The sequence below is a fragment of the Chanodichthys erythropterus genome, chromosome 10, assembly GCF_024489055.1.
Source record: "Chanodichthys erythropterus isolate Z2021 chromosome 10, ASM2448905v1, whole genome shotgun sequence".
Taxonomy (NCBI): Eukaryota; Metazoa; Chordata; class Actinopteri; order Cypriniformes; family Xenocyprididae; genus Chanodichthys; species Chanodichthys erythropterus.
The window spans coordinates 53105768-53124984 of NC_090230.1; the positions used below are offsets into that span (position 1 = coordinate 53105768).

Below are 19217 nucleotides of genomic sequence, written 5' to 3' on the forward strand. Positions count from 1 at the left end.
AAATGAATAGCTTTAAATAAAGTTTATCTATAAATGGGTAACACCAGTGACGGTAACACCAGTGACATTTTCATAAAAAGGTAACACCAGTGACAGTAACACCAGTGACAATTTTCATGAAAAATGCATTTTACAAAATGGCTGCTGCAAGGTGTCAACCCACATGTTGTCAATCATGATATATTCACTAAATCAAGTAGTTTAATCCATTTGTATTCTAGTTTTTTATAATTCCCTAGCAATAAAGTAGGTCACACCAGTGACTTCAACTAAAAGCTTCGTATGAAATTATGATTTTCTAATTAAAATTTCTGATAATTGAAAAGAGATAGTGGACTTTTCATTTGCCTTTCTTCATTGATCTTCAGGAAACAGGAAGAAGGAAGTCGAGTGATGCCATCAGTGTGACTTTTTCTTTCAAAATAAGAGATTTTTGTTAAAGGTAACACCAGTGACACAACACCAGGGGACAACTACATTCATTATATATTTTATAATATTTATTTGGCATTTGTTTTTTTTATGTTATTTACATTATATATTTGATAGTTATGGATACATTATTGAAATTAAAATGGTAGAAAAACCTGTTTCTGCGCTCAAAATAAAGCACTTTCCCTCTGTACATGACTGTGGGGACAAGCACTTCTGTGGTGCTTGGAATTTTTAGAATTAATTAAAAAACAAAAATTTGGCACATTGATGGCTCAAGAAGGTTTAATTGTTCAAATAACATATTGTTTCATATTAAAATATAAAAAAATTGTAATCCTAAAGTGTTTTTCAAGTGTAATATTTCTGTAAAGTCTAGGGACAGAAAAGTGGACGTTTCTGTAGAATGACCCATTTACAGAAATGGAGCAAACGTAAGTGAATGTGTGATGATGATCAGAGCCAATATGAATGCAGAACTACTTTCCCTGCGTAGGCTACAGCTTTCTCTACAGTGAACGAGATTATAACGTTATCGGTCTTTGTCAGACACGTGATTTTGTTGTGTGTGACGTCACCGCGGCGCATATTTGTGGTATCCCTGCTGACTGTGAGAATGAAAGAGATTACACGAGTTGAGATAACAAGCAAATAACTCGCAAATATGAAGAAGCACAAGAACAAAGTTAAAATTTCATATCGCGATAAACTCACCAAAGATGCCAGGGACCGTTATTTGGAGAAATTTTCATCCATTCATAACATAGATCTGTACGAAGATCAGTACGACTGCAGTAAGTTGGAGTGCTACTGACCCCGCATTGCTACCTAAATCATCATACTTAAATATTGTTAACTGTCTTGTTTATGGCATAAACGCATAGTGAACAATTTAAAAACTATAAATCCCTCGAAGCTCACAGATATTTCACTAATGGGTGCAGGATTTATTTATGTTCTGAAGGAAGGACTGCGATAACACAGTATAGTAACGATAATGATGTCGTGTTAACTATTTAACAAGTGCATGATTAAGGATGGTTTAGTATTATCAGGAAGAATTTTGAACTAATACTACCCTTTTTTTCATTATTGCATTAAGTACATAAACCAATGTATAACACAATAAACATTGTTCCAATAAACAAGGCATCATCAGAGATGTATGTAGAATTTAATAGTGTATTTTATTACAGTACATTCTGATATAGTATACCTTTTAGACCTACCTCTGTGTTGTCTGGGTCAATGACATTATGAGTCTTTTTTTGTCTTTTTTGTCCAAAGGCCTTAATAATAATAAAAAACAAAGATATGTCATGCAAGTTAAATATCTGATTTACAGATTGTGTATATTATTAATTATCCTGTTAATACTATAAGTGCATATAACATAAATCTACAAATCACCCTGAAAAATTTAATTATACATGCTTTATTGTTCATGCAAGACTGGATAAAGCATCAGCACATTTTTACACTACAATTCTACAAAAGATTCAAACATGCGCTGATTGGATGGTTTCTCTGTGAAAATCTCAAAACAGTCAATAATCTCTGCTACTCTGTATTTAAACAAAGGAGACATATTTCTGTGCAAATCATCTCTGTCTGCCCATACAGCTGAAAGCTTCAGGTTTGCATAGATATGACACAGTTTCATTGAATGTTCTGTATACCGTCTCAGGGGAAACATTAGAAGTGTTGTGCAGGCAGATCAAATCTGAGGTATATTAAGGTTCACAGAAGCATTTGAAATTTGTATTTGTTGCGTCTGGAATCAGAGGCACAAAAAAAAAAAAAAAATTTTAATAACGCCATAAAGGTTCCCAGGTTTGGCAGACCCGTATAGTACATTAACATCATCTCCAAAACAAACATCAGACATCCTGTACATATCAAGTCGGTTTACTTCTGCACATGCAGATCACCATCTCCTCCAGCCTCCTGCATCTTCTCAGTGTGAAGATGATCACTCTCTCCAGCCTGATGGACCATAGTGTTAGCTGACTGACTTGGGTAAAGTTGGTTTTATATTCGCACATCCGTATTCAATAGCCTTGTTAATCACACTACATTGGACATTCAGTGGACATTCACAAGTAAATATGCCATTAAACAATACTTGCCTATTTTGATCGACTGTGAAAAATGTTATAAGTTGACAATCGTTGGTCGTCAATATCATGTCGCTGCTTAAAATTCGCAAACATTAATTTATTGCATATTTATTGGAAAGTCTGAATTTATCAGAAGTCTGAATGTGCAAATATAAAACCAACTTTACCCAAGTAGATGACTGGATTGTTTTTCCTTACTTAGTGTCTGTGTGTGCATCTCAATCAGCTCTGAGCTCTTGAATCAGTATATTGTGTATACAAATTTTGTGACTGAGACCGTCCTGATCAGTGCCCTAACTAATGAACTAGGGAGCTGATTGAGACACAGCCTGTGTTTAATGCTGATGTGGCCTTAATGTAGGGAGGGATGGTGTCCAGTTGGGGTCAGTCTCCATAATCTTTAAGCAGGCTGATCTGCAATGAAATGAAAAGGTCCACAGACCACAGCTGTAAAAAGTAGTCAGAAAATTAGAATCAGTATATGGATACAGAGCAAAAATGTCGTACCTTAAGTATAAAAATGCTGTAGCAAAATTAAGAAAAATAAAATGTAGACATATTCAAGTAAAGGGATTCAGTTTAAATTGACTTGTTTCATAGCACATACAATCCAAAACAATGCGTTGCTATAACGTTTTCTACTTTAGAAAACAGAAACCTCTAACTTACCTTTGTGAAATGTAGAAAGCAAACATACTTGAATGGAGATATCTTGACGAAAGTGATGTTTTGCGTCTCACCGCGGCAACCCGTGCGATCCGGCGCCTCTGTTATTGCCTCTAACGTTACATACTCTCCGTACAGCCTTTTTTCAAGTAGGAAACCGACTAAATCTAATCTCGTAGTAAAGTTTTTGACATTTTCTATCGTGGGACATATTATTGCAGCTTTTCACACAACAAAAGTGTGCCATTTTACAATGAAAAGTAGCCAAAGAAGAAACAACTCTGCACTGATACAGAGATTGTTTGGATACCTCAGAAATGGCGACGACACCCATAATGCACTTCGGTTTTCACGAGTGTGACGTCACCTGACAAAGACCGATTGCCCGAAGCTGATGTACAGATCAAACGTTAAATCTGAGGAGACATATATTTCTCTCTGCTGTTTAGTTTCCTGAACTTTATGTCACAGCTGTGTCGTAATAGGGTTTCCCTGATCCGTCATAGGATTAATGGATATGGCGGGCCAGAAGGTCCAAAAATATGGCTACCGACTTGTCGCGGGAATTCACTATTCAATTGCCAGTAGCCACTGAATTTACCACTGATAGGCCGGCGGTGCATCTGTATACACACACTCCTCCTCACGCAGCGAACGACTCACTTTCCTCACGCAGCTGACCACTGACTCTCCTCAGCTGGCGACTCACTTTCCTCACGCAGCCGGCGACTCACTTTCCGCAGCCGGCGACTCACTTTCCTCACGCAGCAATTGACTCTCCTCACGTTTCTTTTCAAATGTGATGGTGCAATAATAACTAACTACATCAAAGTTTATCATTTTTTGTGTTGTAATTGTAATTTATTCTGAAGCAATTCCCATCAGTGTTCTGTAAACTGTGGGTTAAGATGTAAACTGTTAATCATCAGGGGCCAGATTCACAAAACATCTTAAGGCTAAAAGTAGCTCTTAACTTGCCGATTTAGGAGAAACTCTTAAAAATAATGGGCGCGTCAGTCCTAATTTTAGGAGTCCTAAATTTTTGCTCTAAGAGTATTTCACAAAGCATTTTAGTGCTAAAAGTAGCTCCTAAATCTGTGAAATGTTAGGAGTAGTCAAGAGGACTCCTAAATCACTAAGAGGAAATCACAAACAGTCCTAATCCACCCAAAGACACCCAAAGGCGATAGAGCCTTAGGTGCTGAACCTTTTCTTCATAAATGCAATACATTTTAATTTATAGATTTGAATCTACGATGAGACGCCAAAAAAAATCTTTAACAAATAAATAAAGATTGTCTGATTACCTGGGGCCATATTCACAAAACATCTTAAGGCTAAAAGTAGCTCCTAACTTGCCGATTTAGGAGAAACTCTTAAAAAAATGGGAGTGTCAGTCCTAATTTTAGGAGTCCTACATTTTTGCTCTAAGAGTATTTCACAAAGCATTTTAACGCTAAAAGTAGCTCCTAAATCTGTGAAACATTAGGAGTAGTCTATGGCAAGAGGACTCCTAAGTCACTAAGACCAAATCACAAACAGTCCTAATCCACCCAAAGACACTGTACACCATTGAGGCAATAGCGATAGAGCCTTAGTTGCTGAACTTTTTCTTCATAAATGCAATACATATATATAATAAGCGTATTTGGTGTGCTATCCAAGGGGATTGAGGGCTCTGAGCTTGGAATTTAGCCCAAACCCAAAGTTATCTCCATATCCCCAGCCAAGAGTGAGGAGCGGGGTGGCAGAGGGATGCAGAAAACTGTCAAAGTAACTATAGGTGAGTCGGCTTTCGTCTGTGTATATATTCCTCCTCTCGAGCTGATTAGAAAAACTGTTCGAATGTGTTTCTCCCAGACTTTGTTTATAAAACATAATTTGTAGCTTGAATTCTACAATCTCTTAAGATGCAGACATCCAAGAGGTGGACAATTAAGTGTATATACTAGTTTAATTAGTGACACTAACCTATTTTAAAACCTTTATGGCAACAATATGGCAACATTTTATTTTGACTATGGCAACATTTTTATTAAAAAATATTTATTTGAATAGGGCAACATTTGTATTTTAAAACCTTTATTTTAATATGGAAACATGACACCTCATTCTACAATATTTCTACACTGTAAAACCTAACTGTGGAATTCACTAAACGAAATAAGTTCATTTTACTTAAAACTTTAAAAAAGTTAATTCAACTTAATAAATTTTGTGATGTGAACTCAAAAACGTATCATATTAAGTAGAACTCAAACTAAATAAGTAACTATGTTATTTTAACTTTAATGATTTAAGTTACAGAAATTAATTTAATCTAGTATCTTACGTCGTCTATAAATAAATAACTAAAAGCTATCAAATAAACACACAAACAATAATAAATACATTGATCTGTTTAATACTAAGCCTACACACCTACATTAAGCCTTTTTAAAGTAATTACATTTATCCATGTCAAAGTATTATCCAAGTGCGTTTCTAGGCAACAAAAATCGCGCCGGCGCCATTTTCCCTCCTTCAGTCGCAGCACGGGCTGACGCAACGGTCAAGAAAAATAACAGGTAAGCATTTCTAACTACTTTATTCATATTTGTGGTACTTTTGAACGTTTTCGGTTTTATTATCATACCTATTTAACTGAAGATTACCAGCTCAGTAATACTAATTTGTTTAACGTTTGCTAGCAAACAGTCGAGGCGCCAGGCCGCCAGCCAACACACTATCCAAGTTATCGACGGCAGGTGAAATGCTGTGTTTTTGTACCCCACAGGTTGTCTGTGGTAAATTAAGAAATATTTTTTTATTATTTTTATTATTTTGTGCTTTCTCACAGTCGGACTCAGATAACGCGACTTTTATATTTTGAGACGGTTGGCAGACCTTCTTCCACATCCCTCGCGCGCGCGGCGCCACAGAAACTACAGAAGCAACAGGTAATGTAAACCCACCCATTCCATATATTACAACCTTTAAACTTATTGTTAATATTTATTTATGACCCGCTTCGTAAGTTTCATATAATATATCCTTGTAATGCTAATTCAGTTTACTAAAGCAAGCCGAAGCCCCGGTGAACAGAGGCTCGAGGGTCGTTTATGATGGCTGTTTTGCTAACGTTAGTTTACATTTAAAACTGTTATTTGCTCTTCACGTTCCCTTTCGATACTTCACTCGTACTGCGTATGGGGAAAGGTCTCCCTTTTTCCCCGCTGCTGAAGCCTTTTTCAATAACGCAGTGTAACTGCACCGTCATTGGTTCACTCATAGACAAGTTGTTGAACCAATGACGGCGCGGCATAGCTGCGCGGCCTATGGCGACAAAGCGCGCGAATATTCCCGCCGAAATGGGCGGGGTTAAGGGCTATATAAGCAGGCGTTTCGCCATAGGATTTCAGTGTTTTCTCCTTCAGCGACGACCTCATCATCTCCTCGCTGATCTCCGCCTGAAGCCGAGAAGCTCGCCGCCTTCCTGACTGCTCTCGCCGCCGTCTGAAGAGGCTCCCGCAGCGGACTCGCCTGGACTCGCCGGACTGAGGACAGCGCCGGCGCCCTCTCCGACTGCAGCGTCAGCGCCGTCGCCGAGTCGCCGCCTCCCGCTTCCCGCTCCCGGCCGCTTCCTGTGTGTCCCCTGCCGCCATCCGGCGCGCCGTCTTGAGAGCTTCACCGCGGCTTAACGCCGCTCGAAAAGAGCGTATTTCAGCGGTTTTCACCGCTTCTAGAGCTTCCGCGGCCCTCGCCGCTCTAAAAGAGCCACCCAAGTGCCGTTTTCACGGCAACGGCGTCTTCTCAGATGCCCCGCCACTCGTGTGGCACGTGCAGGGCCCCCCTGCACGACGGTGATGGTCACAGCGAGTGCGTCGCTTGCCTGGGCAAGCCCCATGCAGACGGCGCGCTCGCTGGGGACTCATGCCCGCACTGCGAGTGCATGAGTCTCAGTTCCCTGCGCTCGCGGGTCGCCTTCTTCACAGAGGGTGATCTCGCCGCTCGCGCCCTCCCGTCTCCTTCCTACCGCGAGCCGGCTAGGAAGAGACAGCGGGGCAGAGCGACCCTGCGCCAGGAGATAGGCGAGCTCACGCCGGCCCAGTTCCCGCGTGCCTCGCCCTCTCCCCCGAGGGAACCCTCTCCCGTCCTGTTCTCTCGGCCTGAGCAGCGTCCCTCTGCGGAAGCGAGTGACCTTGTCTCATTCGGTGGAACAGACGACGAGCAAGACGACTCCATGTCTCTTGCGGCTTCCGAAGCAGAAGTGTGGGCTGGCGAATCGGACGATCCCGCCCCCCCGCCTCCCTTGGAGCCCATTGAACATGGCCAGGGCATGGATGCCGAGCTCCTCCGCATCCTATCCAGAGCCGTAGAAGAGCTGGACCTCGACTGGGCCCCACCTGAGGAGCCGTCGCGCAGTCGCCTTGACGAGTGGTTCCTGCCTGGCCGCCGCCAAGCCCCTCGCCAGCGAGCAGCGCCCTTTTTTCCCGAGGTCCACGAGGAGCTGACGAAGTCGTGGCGCGCTCCGTACTCCGCCCGCCTTCATACCACGCACCGCTCCGCCCTCACTGCCGTCGACGGCGCCGAGGAAAAGGGATACGAGCACCTGCCACCCCTTGACGAAGCAGTGGCTGCTCACCTCTGCCCTCCCGCGGCTGTGGGATGGAAAGCTAAGAGGTCACTCCCTTCCAAGCCCTGCCGGACTACTTCCACCTTAGCTGGTCGAGCTTACACTTCGGCAGGACAGGCCGCTTCTGCGCTACACTCCATGGCCATATTCCAAGTCTTCCAGGCCAAACTCCTCCGCTCTCTGGACGAGTCTGGGATTGACGCGCCGGCTTTCAAGGACCTTCGCAGCGCTACTGACCTTGCCCTGCGAGCCACGAAGGCTACGGCTCAGGCCATCGGCCGTTCCATGGCCAGCCTGGTAGTGTTGGAGCGCCACCTGTGGCTTAACTTGACGGAGATCAAGGACAATGACAAGACGGCCTTCTTAGACGCCCCGGTCTCTCCCTCTGGTCTCTTCGGCCCTGCAGTGGATGGCTTCACTGAACGCTTCACAGCGGCACAGAAATCGTCTCAGGCCATGAGACATTTCCTGCCCAAGCGCTCCAGCTCTGCTTCCAGCCGCCCCAGGACTGCGTCGGCTCAGCAGCACAAGCCCGCTCCACCTGCAGCACCGCAGTCAGCGCCACCTAAGGAGCAACGCCAGCGCTCGCGCTCTGCCAAGCGCCATCCCTTCCCGAGACGCCAGGGACCCCGGCCCAAGATTGTGCTGGACCCGGTGCCTCCGAAGTCATCCTGATCTGCCAGGAAGGAAGAGGATGGGGAATCGTCCCGTCACGACTGGACCACCCCAAAAGCTCCCACGAAAACTTTCCCCTCCGCCTCGTTTAAATCCGGGCGTGGGAAACATGTTTCAAGTGACAACTGGGCCCACAACTGTTGCGCCCACTCCAAACGCCGTTTTCACGGCGAACAAATTTTTATATCATCTAAAAGAGAGCAAATTTCCTCTTCCGCTACTCTCGGTGTACAACCCCCTCAGCGGCGGTCTGTCACACGATATCATTCAACCCCTTGCCACTCGGGCCGAGGCTTGGCAGGCCATCCCCGATGTGTCAGATTGGGTCATGGGGATCGTAACTCAGGGTTACTCGCTCCAGTTTGCACGCCGGCCCCCTCGCTTCGGCGGGGTGCTTCAAACTTTGGTCAATCCGGACGACGCCCATGTCCTCCGAGCCGAAGTCATGACGTTGCAAAGAAAAGGAGCTGTGGAAATAGTTCCCCCCGCGGAAAGCGAGTCAGGCTTCTACAGCCGCTATTTTCTGGTCCCCAAGAAAGATGGTGGTCTCAGACCCATCCTGGATCTCAGACTTTTGAATCATTCCCTCATGAGACGGAAGTTCAAAATGCTGACACTGAAACAGATCCTCGCGCACATCTGCCCCGAGGACTGGTTCTGCTCGCTGGACCTGAAGGATGCGTATTTTCACATCCAGATAGCCCCTCGTCACAGACGATTCTTGAGATTCGCATACGAGGGAGTGACATACCAATATACGGTCCTGCCCTTCGGGCTGTCTCTGGCTCCTCGCACTTTCACCAAGTGCATGGACGCGGCACTTTCCCCTCTCAGACAGGCGGGAATCCGAGTCCTGAATTATCTCGACGACTGGCTCATTCTAGCCCGTTCGCGAGTCGAGCTGGAACACCACAGATCCGTGCTCCTCAGCCATTTACAATGCCTGGGTCTCAGGGTCAACGCAACCAAGAGCTTGCTGTGCCCCACTCAACGAATATCGTTTCTGGGAGCAGTTTTCGACTCAGTCCATATGACGGCAGTAGTCTCGCCAGAGCGCGCTCTGACGATTCAGCAGCTCACAGCCTCAGTCAAGAACAGAGCCTGCCTCCCTCTGAAGTTTTTTCAGAGGCTGCTAGGGCTAATGGCTTCCGCCTCTCCGGTACTACAGCTCGGCCTTCTTCGGATGCGGCCTCTTCAGTACTGGTTGAAGTTCCGGGTTCCTCCCAGCGCTTGGCGGCACGGCCGCCTTCGCCTCAAGGTCAATCAGGCCTGTCTTCTAGCCCTGAAACCTTGGACGAACCCTGTATGGTTCAAGCGCGGAGTGCCCTTACAGGCGGTCTCACGAAGGACGGTGCTAGCAACAGACGCCTCCAACTCGGGTTGGGGCGCTGTGTGCGACGGCAGACCGGCCTTCGGCTCATGGAGCCAAGAGGAAAGCCTTCTGCACATCAACTGTCTAGAGATGCTAGCAGTGATGAAGGCCCTTCAGTTCTTTCAGGCTCATTTGACAGGGCGTCACGTTCTAGTCCAATCGGACAGTATGACAGTGGTGTCATATTTAAACCACCAGGGCGGTCTCTCGTCCAGCCGCTTATGCGCTCTGGCGAAACGTCTACTGGAATGGGCTCTTCCGAGGCTTCAGTCGCTCAGAGCGACTCATGTTCCTGGCAGGAACAATCTGGGTGCAGATATGCTGTCACGGAGCAACGTCCCCTCCGACGAGTGGACGCTCCATCCCCAGGTTGTCCTCAGGATTTGGGAGCTCTTCGGGAAGGCAAAGATAGACCTCTTCGCCTCAGAAGACAACTCTCATTGCCCAACATTTTTCTCGAAGGAGGTCGACGCTCTGGCCCATTCATGGCCCAGCACGCTCCTTTACGCTTTTCCTCCGATCGCCCTGATCCCTCAGGTCATCAGGCGCATCAGAGAAGACCAACACAGAGTCCTTCTAGTGGCCCCGCTCTGGAGGAACCAGATTTGGTCCTCGGAGCTGTTCAAGCTCTCTCTGAGAGCCCCGTGGCCGATCCCCCTGAGACGGGACCTCCTCTCTCAGGCGAACAGGGCAATCTGGCACCCACAGCCGGAGCTCTGGGCTCTGCACCTCTGGTCCCTCGATGGGAGCCTACTAACCTCCCCAGGGACGTCCTAAATACCATTTCTCAGGCTAGAGCGCCGTCCACGAGACGCCTCTACGACCAGAAATGGTCGGTCTTTGCTGACTGGTGTTCGTCACGCAACATAGACCCAATGGAGAGTGACGTATCTTCTATACTGTCTTTCCTCCAAGAACGCTTGGAAATGGGGCGCACCCCTTCCACGCTCAAGGTTTACGTAGCAGCCATTGCAGCGTTCCATGCTCCTATTGCTGGCCAATCAGTGGGACGAAACGGACTTGTCATCCGTTTCCTGAGGGGCGCTAGGCGATTGAATCCCCCTCGCCCCCTCACCGTTCCCTCCTGGGACCTGTCTTTGGTCCTCAGGGCCTTAAAAGGAGCCCCATTTGAACCAATGGGCTCAGTCGACCTCAGGCCATTGACGCTAAAAACCGCCTTGCTGTTAGCACTGGCCTCGGTTAAGCGTGTTGGCGATTTGCAGGCCCTCTCTGTGAGCCCTGCATGCCTCGAATTCGGGCCTGGAGACTCTAAGGTCGTTCTGAAACCCAGGCATGGCTACGTCCCTAAGGTGCTCTCAACGCCGTTTAGAGCTCAGGTCATCTCGCTCTCTGCTCTGCCCCCTTCGACGGAAGAGCAAGGGCTGGAGTTACTCTGCCCTGTCAGGGCATTGAGGACCTACATAGAGCGATCGCAGTCTTTCAGACAGTCAGATCAGCTCTTTGTCTGTTTTGGAGGCCGCACCAAAGGATCTCCGGTCTCAAAACAGCGCATTTCTCGTTGGATAGTGGACGCTATTACGCTGTGCTACTCCTCACTGGGAGCCAAATGCCCCATAGGAGTCAGAGCCCACTCCACTAGAGGGATGGCCTCCTCATGGGCTTGGTCCAACGGAGTTTCCATCCAAGACATCTGTGTGGCGGCCGGCTGGTCTTCGCCGTCCACCTTTGTCAGGTTTTACCATCTCGATGTCCCGACCTTACAGGCTCGAGTCCTTTCAGTGTGATTAGCGGCCTCAGATGAGCTCCGCCTCACGCTATCATGGAAATAAATTTCCTCTAAGTGTAACGCAAGGGTTCGGTAAGGGCTTGCCCTCTCGCTTGTCTCTTGGGCCCCCTCTCAGGTGTCCAAGCTTCAAGCTATATCGTTCCCAGCCGTGGCACGGCGTGGTTGAATTCGTTCCCCATACGCAGTACGAGTGAAGTATCGAAAGGGAACGTACTCGGTTACTAACGTAACCTCGGTTCCCTGAGATACGGAACGAGTACTGCGATACTTGCCGTGCCACGAGGCTGCGGCTCAGGGTCGTCGCTTCAGTCGAATGACACTGAAATCCTATGGCGAAACGCCTGCTTATATAGCCCTTAACCCCGCCCATTTCGGCGGGAATATTCGCGCGCTTTGTCGCCATAGGCCGCGCAGCTATGCCGCGCCGTCATTGGTTCAACAACTTGTCTATGAGTGAACCAATGACGGTGCAGTTACACTGCGTTATTGAAAAAGGCTTCAGCAGCGGGGAAAAAGGGAGACCTTTCCCCATACGCAGTACTCGTTCCGTATCTCAGGGAACCGAGGTTACGTTAGTAACCGAGTACGTTTTCTAATGTGAAACTCATAATAACAATTTGTTGTCATGCTTTTGAAATTAATCTTTTCAGAGCAAAGACGTTGAAAGGTGGTGTGATATCAACATGGCTACAATAATATGAGTAAGTATAATTCACATTGAACAAATCGATGGGCTTTAGTATGGTACGAAATGCAAATTGTCACCTTATGAACATGTTAAATACACCTTTCTTCAATTTAAATTTTTAAATTTCCATTTTTGCAAATGTATGTAATGATGACCAGAAATTTATTGCAGCACAAACGGTAAGTATACTGAAGCAATACAATATTTGTTTTTGCAACTTATTATAATGAAATTTAAATCTAAACATATTGATCAATGCATACACAGCCCACACAAAAAATAATACAAACCTCAACTAACATCAAGCTATATTGGTTCTTGCACACCACATGAATGGCATCATGACCTCCAAGGACCAATGATGTTTGATAATGTATTGTCACCATTTTCTGTATTGGCAGAGTGAATAACAACTTAAATTTCAGTCTGTCTTGTCATGTTGTATTGCTTCAGAAGGATACGGATTATGACTTAAGTTCTGGTTATAGCTGACTTTATTAATATGGATAGAAAAATTATCTTTTGTGTTATTTTCCACTGGCACTTATCCTGAAGTTGACTTGGGTTTGTATAAAGGTGTCAATTGCTAACCCTAGGTTGCAGTGATTGAAAATTGTCTTATCATGAATCATAAAAATAAACTGACCATAAATGTTGTTTAATTGTGAGTTAAACTAATTTTTTGTTTTGTTTTCAAGGGCTGCATTTTTTGGCTTTGATGTCATTCGAACTACGATCTGGCGGGTCTTACTATCTGTAAAGAAGAGTCTGCCGATGTTTTTAAGACACAAGGTAGGTCAAAACAACATTTATTTAGCAACATTTTAAGCTTTTTGCTGACATAAATGCATGGTGTGGGTAACTGTGTTTTTATGTTCCTCTTGAAGCTGAACTATCCTTTTAAAGGGTTAGTTCACCCAAAAATGAAAATTCTATCATTAATTACTCTCCCTCATGTTGTTCCACACCCGTAAGACCTTCATTCATCTTCAGAACACAAATTAAGATGTTTTTGATGAAATCAGATGTTAGTAAGGCCTGCATCGCCAGCAAGATATTGAACACTTTTAATGCCCAGAGAGCTACTAAAAACATTTAAAACAGTTCATGTGACTACAGTGGTTCAACCTTAATATTATAAAGTGGCTAGAATACTTTGTGCACCAAAAAAACTAAATAACGACTTTTCAACAATATCTAATGATTGCCGATTTCAAAACACTGCTTCATGAATCTTCAAAGTTTTACGAATCTTTTGTTTCGAATCAGTGGTTCAGAGCGCCGAAGTCACTGATTTCAGTAAACGAGGCTTTGTTACATCAAGTGTTTTGAATGTCAATGGTTCATGTGACTTTGGCAGTTTGATAGCCGCTCCAAACCACTGATACGAAACAAGATTCGTAAAGCTTCATTAAGCAGTGTTTTGAAATCGACCATCAATAGATATTGTTGAATAAAGTCATTTTGTTTTTTGGCTTACAAAAAGTATTCTCATCGCTTTATAATATTAAGGTTGAACCACTGTAGTCATGAACTGTTTTAAATATGTTTTTAGTAGCTTTTTAGACATCTGAAAGTGTTCAATATCTTGCTGGCGATGCAGGCCTCACTGAGCCATCAGATTTTATGAAAAATACCTTAATTCTGAAGATGGAAGAAGGTCTTACTGGTGTGGAATGGCATGAGGGTGAGTAATAAATGACAGAATTTTCATTTTTGGGTGAACTAACCCTTTAAGCACCACTTTTCTTTAGTTAGTGTAATAAATTAATAACTTTAGGTTGATGCCAAATTAAATTTTTATTAATAAAAATGAACATTCAAACAACTCTGGAAGACATGTTGTGAAAATTAAAGTACTACAGGGTTTTAAATAAGCACACCCTATTGAGTAAACAATACTCCAAAACCTTCACAATGTTATTTTCATTTATGAAAATTTAAATATGGTGTCTGCTCTGACAAGGGTTGTTTTTTATGTGTGGTGACATACACTAACACAATTTTTTTTTTTTTTTTTCTTTTTAGAAAAAGGAGCTTGACCAGGTGCAGAAGGCAACACTCTCCATCATTGCTGTTGAGGAGGAAGAGGGAACTTTTTACCTTTTAACCCATTGGATATTTTGATTGTCTTTGAAGATGAGGTGATGTCTGCCAAGTCAGTGCACTGCCTTTGGAGTACACTTAGTTCGTACAGAAAGTACTGTTGAATTACCTTTCTTACATAAAAATTATCTATTCTGTTTCTGGTGGTGTTAGAACATAGTTATTTTATATTATTATTTTAATTTTACAAACTTTTACAATTTTAAAATAAATTTTTTTAAACAAACATATTTCCTTGTTTGTGCGGTCTTATACTTGGAGGGAAAAAAATCTAAGATTTTTTTAAAGTTATATTTTTGACTTGACAGCCCAATTATTTTATGCTTGAACATTTTGTGAAGTAACTGTTGTTTTTCAATAAATACTTAAGAATACCCTCTTGTTCTGTCATAATTTTGTGCCAATGTTAAGTTTTGCTTAGTCTTACGTAACTTTATTACTTTGAGTTGGATTAACTTAAACCATTTGACGCAATCTGTTTCCTAAAACCATTTAAGTAACGATATAGTCGTTAAGACTTTGTTAGATTTGTTACCTGAACTCAAACTGAATGAGTGGAATAAACTTAAAATCTTTAAGTTGACTTTACTCTTATGATTGACTAAACCAACTCTAAAATTTAAGTAAACTTAACTCAATGCATATGAGTTTAGAGTACTTATACATATTAGTTTTAAAACTTAAATGGTTTGAAGCAATTAGTTTCCTCAAATGGTTTGAGTTACCGCAACTTATCGGGTTTTGCAGTGTATGATTAAATCGCTGACTCCTCCCCATCAGCCAATCACTGTGTGTTTACTCCATAGCAACGAGGTCAACCACGCCCTTACTCTTAGCTTAAAGGAACACTCCACTTTTTTTGAAAATAGGCTAATTTTCCAACTCCCCTAGAGTTAAACAGTTGAGTTTTACCGTTTTAGAATCCATTCAGCCGATCTCCGGTTCTGGCGGTACCACTTTTAGCATAGCTTAGCATAGTTCATTGAATCTGATTAGACCGTTAGCATCGCGCTAACTCTAGGGGAATTGGAAAATGAGCCTATTTTCAAAAAAAGTGGAGTGTTCCTTTAAGACTTCTATCTATTCCTTAGTAAAAGTTTGTCTCAGCAGCTTTGTGAATAGGTTTTAAGAGAAAACTCTTAGCTAAGAACTTTTACTGCTATTTAGGAGAACTCTTAGTGGTAAGATAAAATGTTTTGTGAATACGGCCCCAGATATGTATATGCTCCCTTAAAGGGATAGGTCAATCAAAAATAAAAATTCTGTCATCCTTGACTTACCTTCTAGTTGTTCCTAACCTGTATGAGTTGCTTTCTTCTGCTGAAATAAAAATATATTTTGAATGTCAGTAAACAGACAGCTGACTGTCGTCAACGGTCTTCAAAATATCATCCTTTTTAGTTCAACAGAACAAAAAAAACTCATGGGTTTGGAACAACTAGAGTGTAAATCAATGATGACAGAATTATCATTTAGGTTTAACTATCCCTTGAAATTAATTGTCGTGGCATTTATTTATTTATTTTTTTCCTTTATAAAAAAGGTAATTTCCCCTAACCTTGGCTATCAATCTCATGTTAATTAGAATAACTCACTGTAGGGCTTTTACCATTATTTTCAACGCTATCTCACGACCAATTCGTACTTATTCTACGAGGTGGCTATGTTATTTTTAGATACAAGATACATTTTTGATTTGCAGTTGCAGATTTTTTCACAATTGCATTGTGCATCCTTATTTTTGTAACACATCAGTTTAATGTATCTTTAGTTAAAGTTATATATTTTATCAACATTTGAACTTTGCAAAAAGGGAAATGTCACTTTTTCAGAATATTGTATATTAAAGATAATTTGTAAAATCCACAAAAGCTTTTTAGATCTTTATTGTAAAATTGTTAAACAGTTGTTATTCATGCTTGTTTTGCACATTCATATTCAATTTTATACATGCATCTAAATGCCACTTCTGATGCATATTTCCTCTGCCGTGGAAAAAATAATGGTAAAAGCCCTACAGTGAGTTATTCTAATTAGCCTAACATGAAATTGATAGCCAAGGTTAGGGGAAAATTACCTTTTTTATAGAGGTAAAAAAAAAAAAAAAAAATGAAATGACAATCAATTTCAAGGGATAGTTAAACCTATAATTCTGTCATCATTGACTTAACTCTAGTTGTTCCAAACCTATATGAGTTTCTTTCTTCTGTTGAACTAAAAATGATAATATTTTGAAGAATGTCAGTAACCAGACAGTTGATGTTAACCAGTGACTTAGTATTTTTTTTTTCCTACTATGAAAGTCACTCGCTACAGTCAGCTGTCTGTTTACTGACATTCAAAATATATTTTTAGCTGAACAGAAAAAAGAAACTCATACAGGTTCGGAACAACTAGACTAGACTTTTTATTTTTGATTGACCTTCCCTTTAAGGGAGCGTATACAAATCTGATGATTTACAGTTTACATCTTAACAGTAGCCTAACAGTTTACAGAACACTGATGGGAATATTACTTCAGAATAAATTACAATTACAACACAAAAAATGATAAACTACTAGATGTAGTTAGTTATTATTGCACCATCACAGTATTTGAAAAGAAACGTGAGGAGAGTCAATTGCTGCGTGAGGAGTCGCCGGCTGCGGAAAGTGAGTCGTTCACTGCGTGAGGAAAGTGATCGTTCACTGCGTGAGGAAAACGAGTCGTTCACTGCGTGAGGAAAGTGAGTCGCCAGCTGAGGAGAGTCAGTGGCTGCATCCGAAACCGCATACTTCTCTACTATATAGTAGGGGAAAAGCAGTAGGCGAGCGAAAAAGTATGTCCGAATCCGAAGTATTCATAAAAGAGTAGGCGAGAACTACCTGGGTGATGTCTAATTCTCGCGAGATTCGGACGTGCGTCTACTTAAAGTGCGTCCGAATATGCCTACTTATCTACTATATAGTAGGGGGAAAACAGTACGTGAAAGGAGTAGTATGTCCGAAATCTTCATTAATCATAAATGAGTAGTCGAGAAGTTCCCGGATGGCCTACTCCTCCCGCCCAGATTCTGAAGTGTTCATCCGATGGAAACTCTTCTATCCCAGGAGGCCACGGGAGAGGATACGTCACACTCGAACACGGAGGAGAAAAGCGGCATGGATGTTTTCAAATGTGAGTATTAAAAACCAAAAACTTGGTTACTTGTGTTAAAATCGCATTTGTTGAACTACTGTAGAGGTGTAAAGACGCTAGTCAGTGTAGTATAGTTGTGATTTTGCAGTAAAAACACGTTTTATTGTGTACAGCTAAGAGGGGAGCTTCAATAAACACACGTTCGTCTCCAAAGTGGATTTACATTAATTCCAAACCATATACATCATAAAGTTGATTACTAAATGTTTATTTAACATCTGACAGGAAAATATTCAATAAGTAGCCTATTGCAGGTAATGAGTACATCACAATATGAAATATACATCTTGAGTGATGTGTGCTATTATGTAGAATTCACTGTCTGTTCCCAACACTTTACATGAATGGAAGTAAATGTACAGGAATGAATGTAAATAAACAAATGTACAAGTAACTAGATCTAAGTTATCTATTTTATTTGTCCGTTAGTACTGTTGGTAAATTATATACAGTTGGATAAGAAGTGAGTTAACACATCATAAACATGTAAATGTAGCACATAAATCTCAGAGGAAACATGAATCTTGTCTGGATGTTACAGGGACAGATGATCACACGTGTGTTTATCCAGTGGAGAGAGGCTGATGAAGGAATGATGGCGTCAATGGCTTTGAGTGAGTACACTACAGAAATTAATACAAATCTATTTAAATATTAACTTGTAGTTTATTTTAATTACTGCAATTTCAAACAGAGTTACTACAGCACTTCTGATTCTTGATGTCGGTATGTTTGCCTGCAAGGCAAGGTGATGGCAGCATTTGTGGGGGAAAGAAACCTGAATAATGACTGAATTTATATGTTTGGGTGAACTAACCCTTTAAGCCCCCAAATAGAAACTGTACGTATGCATTTATATTATGGTAGTACCTTGAAAAAGTAAACTTTAAGAAATAATCAGCTTTATTGAGTGTTTGTGCCCAAGACACTAACAAAAAAGGATTTACAAAAATCACATTTACATTTATTTACATGTTTGCTTTTGGCAGATGCTTTTATCAAAAGTGACATACAGTGCTCTTATTACAGGGATGATCCCCATGGAGTAACCTGGAGTAAAGTGTCTTGATTAAGGATGGTGACAGCTGCGGAGATCGAACCCGGAGATTTAGCCCACTACACCACTAAAATAATAAAGCTGAAACAAAAAAATAGCACGTAATTGTAAAAATATTGAATGAAATATGTCAGGAAACAGAATTCTGACATAAATTATTAAACGTTTCAATCAGTTTAAATGTTTTACATGTAGTCTTGTTCATGGAGAGCACATGAATGTTTGGAGCAGACACAGCAGCAGTCAGATTGTCCCACACATCTTCTCCCACTCCTGCTTCAAGGTTGTGGGGTTCAGGGGTCCATCATCATCTTCCTCATCCTCCGGATCAAAGATGTCCCCATTGAGAGGAGCAGCAGTGAGGGACATTATAGATGGCAAAGACAGGTGAAGGTGCAGAATTGGCACAGCTGTGTGAGATGGCAGATATGCTGAAATATGCGATTGTAAGAACAAGTTTGAATAAAGCTTTGATTCATGTGTTGTTGACTTGTATATGTATTTATTTATTGTGATGATTACTTTTATTCATTCTATAACTAATTTATGTTTCCTATTGTC

At 42.2% G+C, this 19217-nt stretch overlaps 1 protein-coding gene and 1 long non-coding RNA gene across 2 annotated transcripts in view; both read right to left on the minus strand.

Annotated features, from left to right (window-relative positions):
- The window catches only part of LOC137027485 (fish-egg lectin-like), a 141722-nt gene that overhangs the window by 59375 nt on the left and 63130 nt on the right, over window positions 1-19217 (minus strand). The window lies entirely within an intron of this gene.
- On the minus strand, window positions 1299-3485 carry LOC137027482 (uncharacterized). The gene is made up of 3 exons (XR_010896043.1): window positions 3222-3485; window positions 2345-2966; window positions 1299-1721 (listed from the first exon to the last, which is right to left on the minus strand). It is a non-coding gene; the product is annotated as an uncharacterized lncRNA (long non-coding RNA).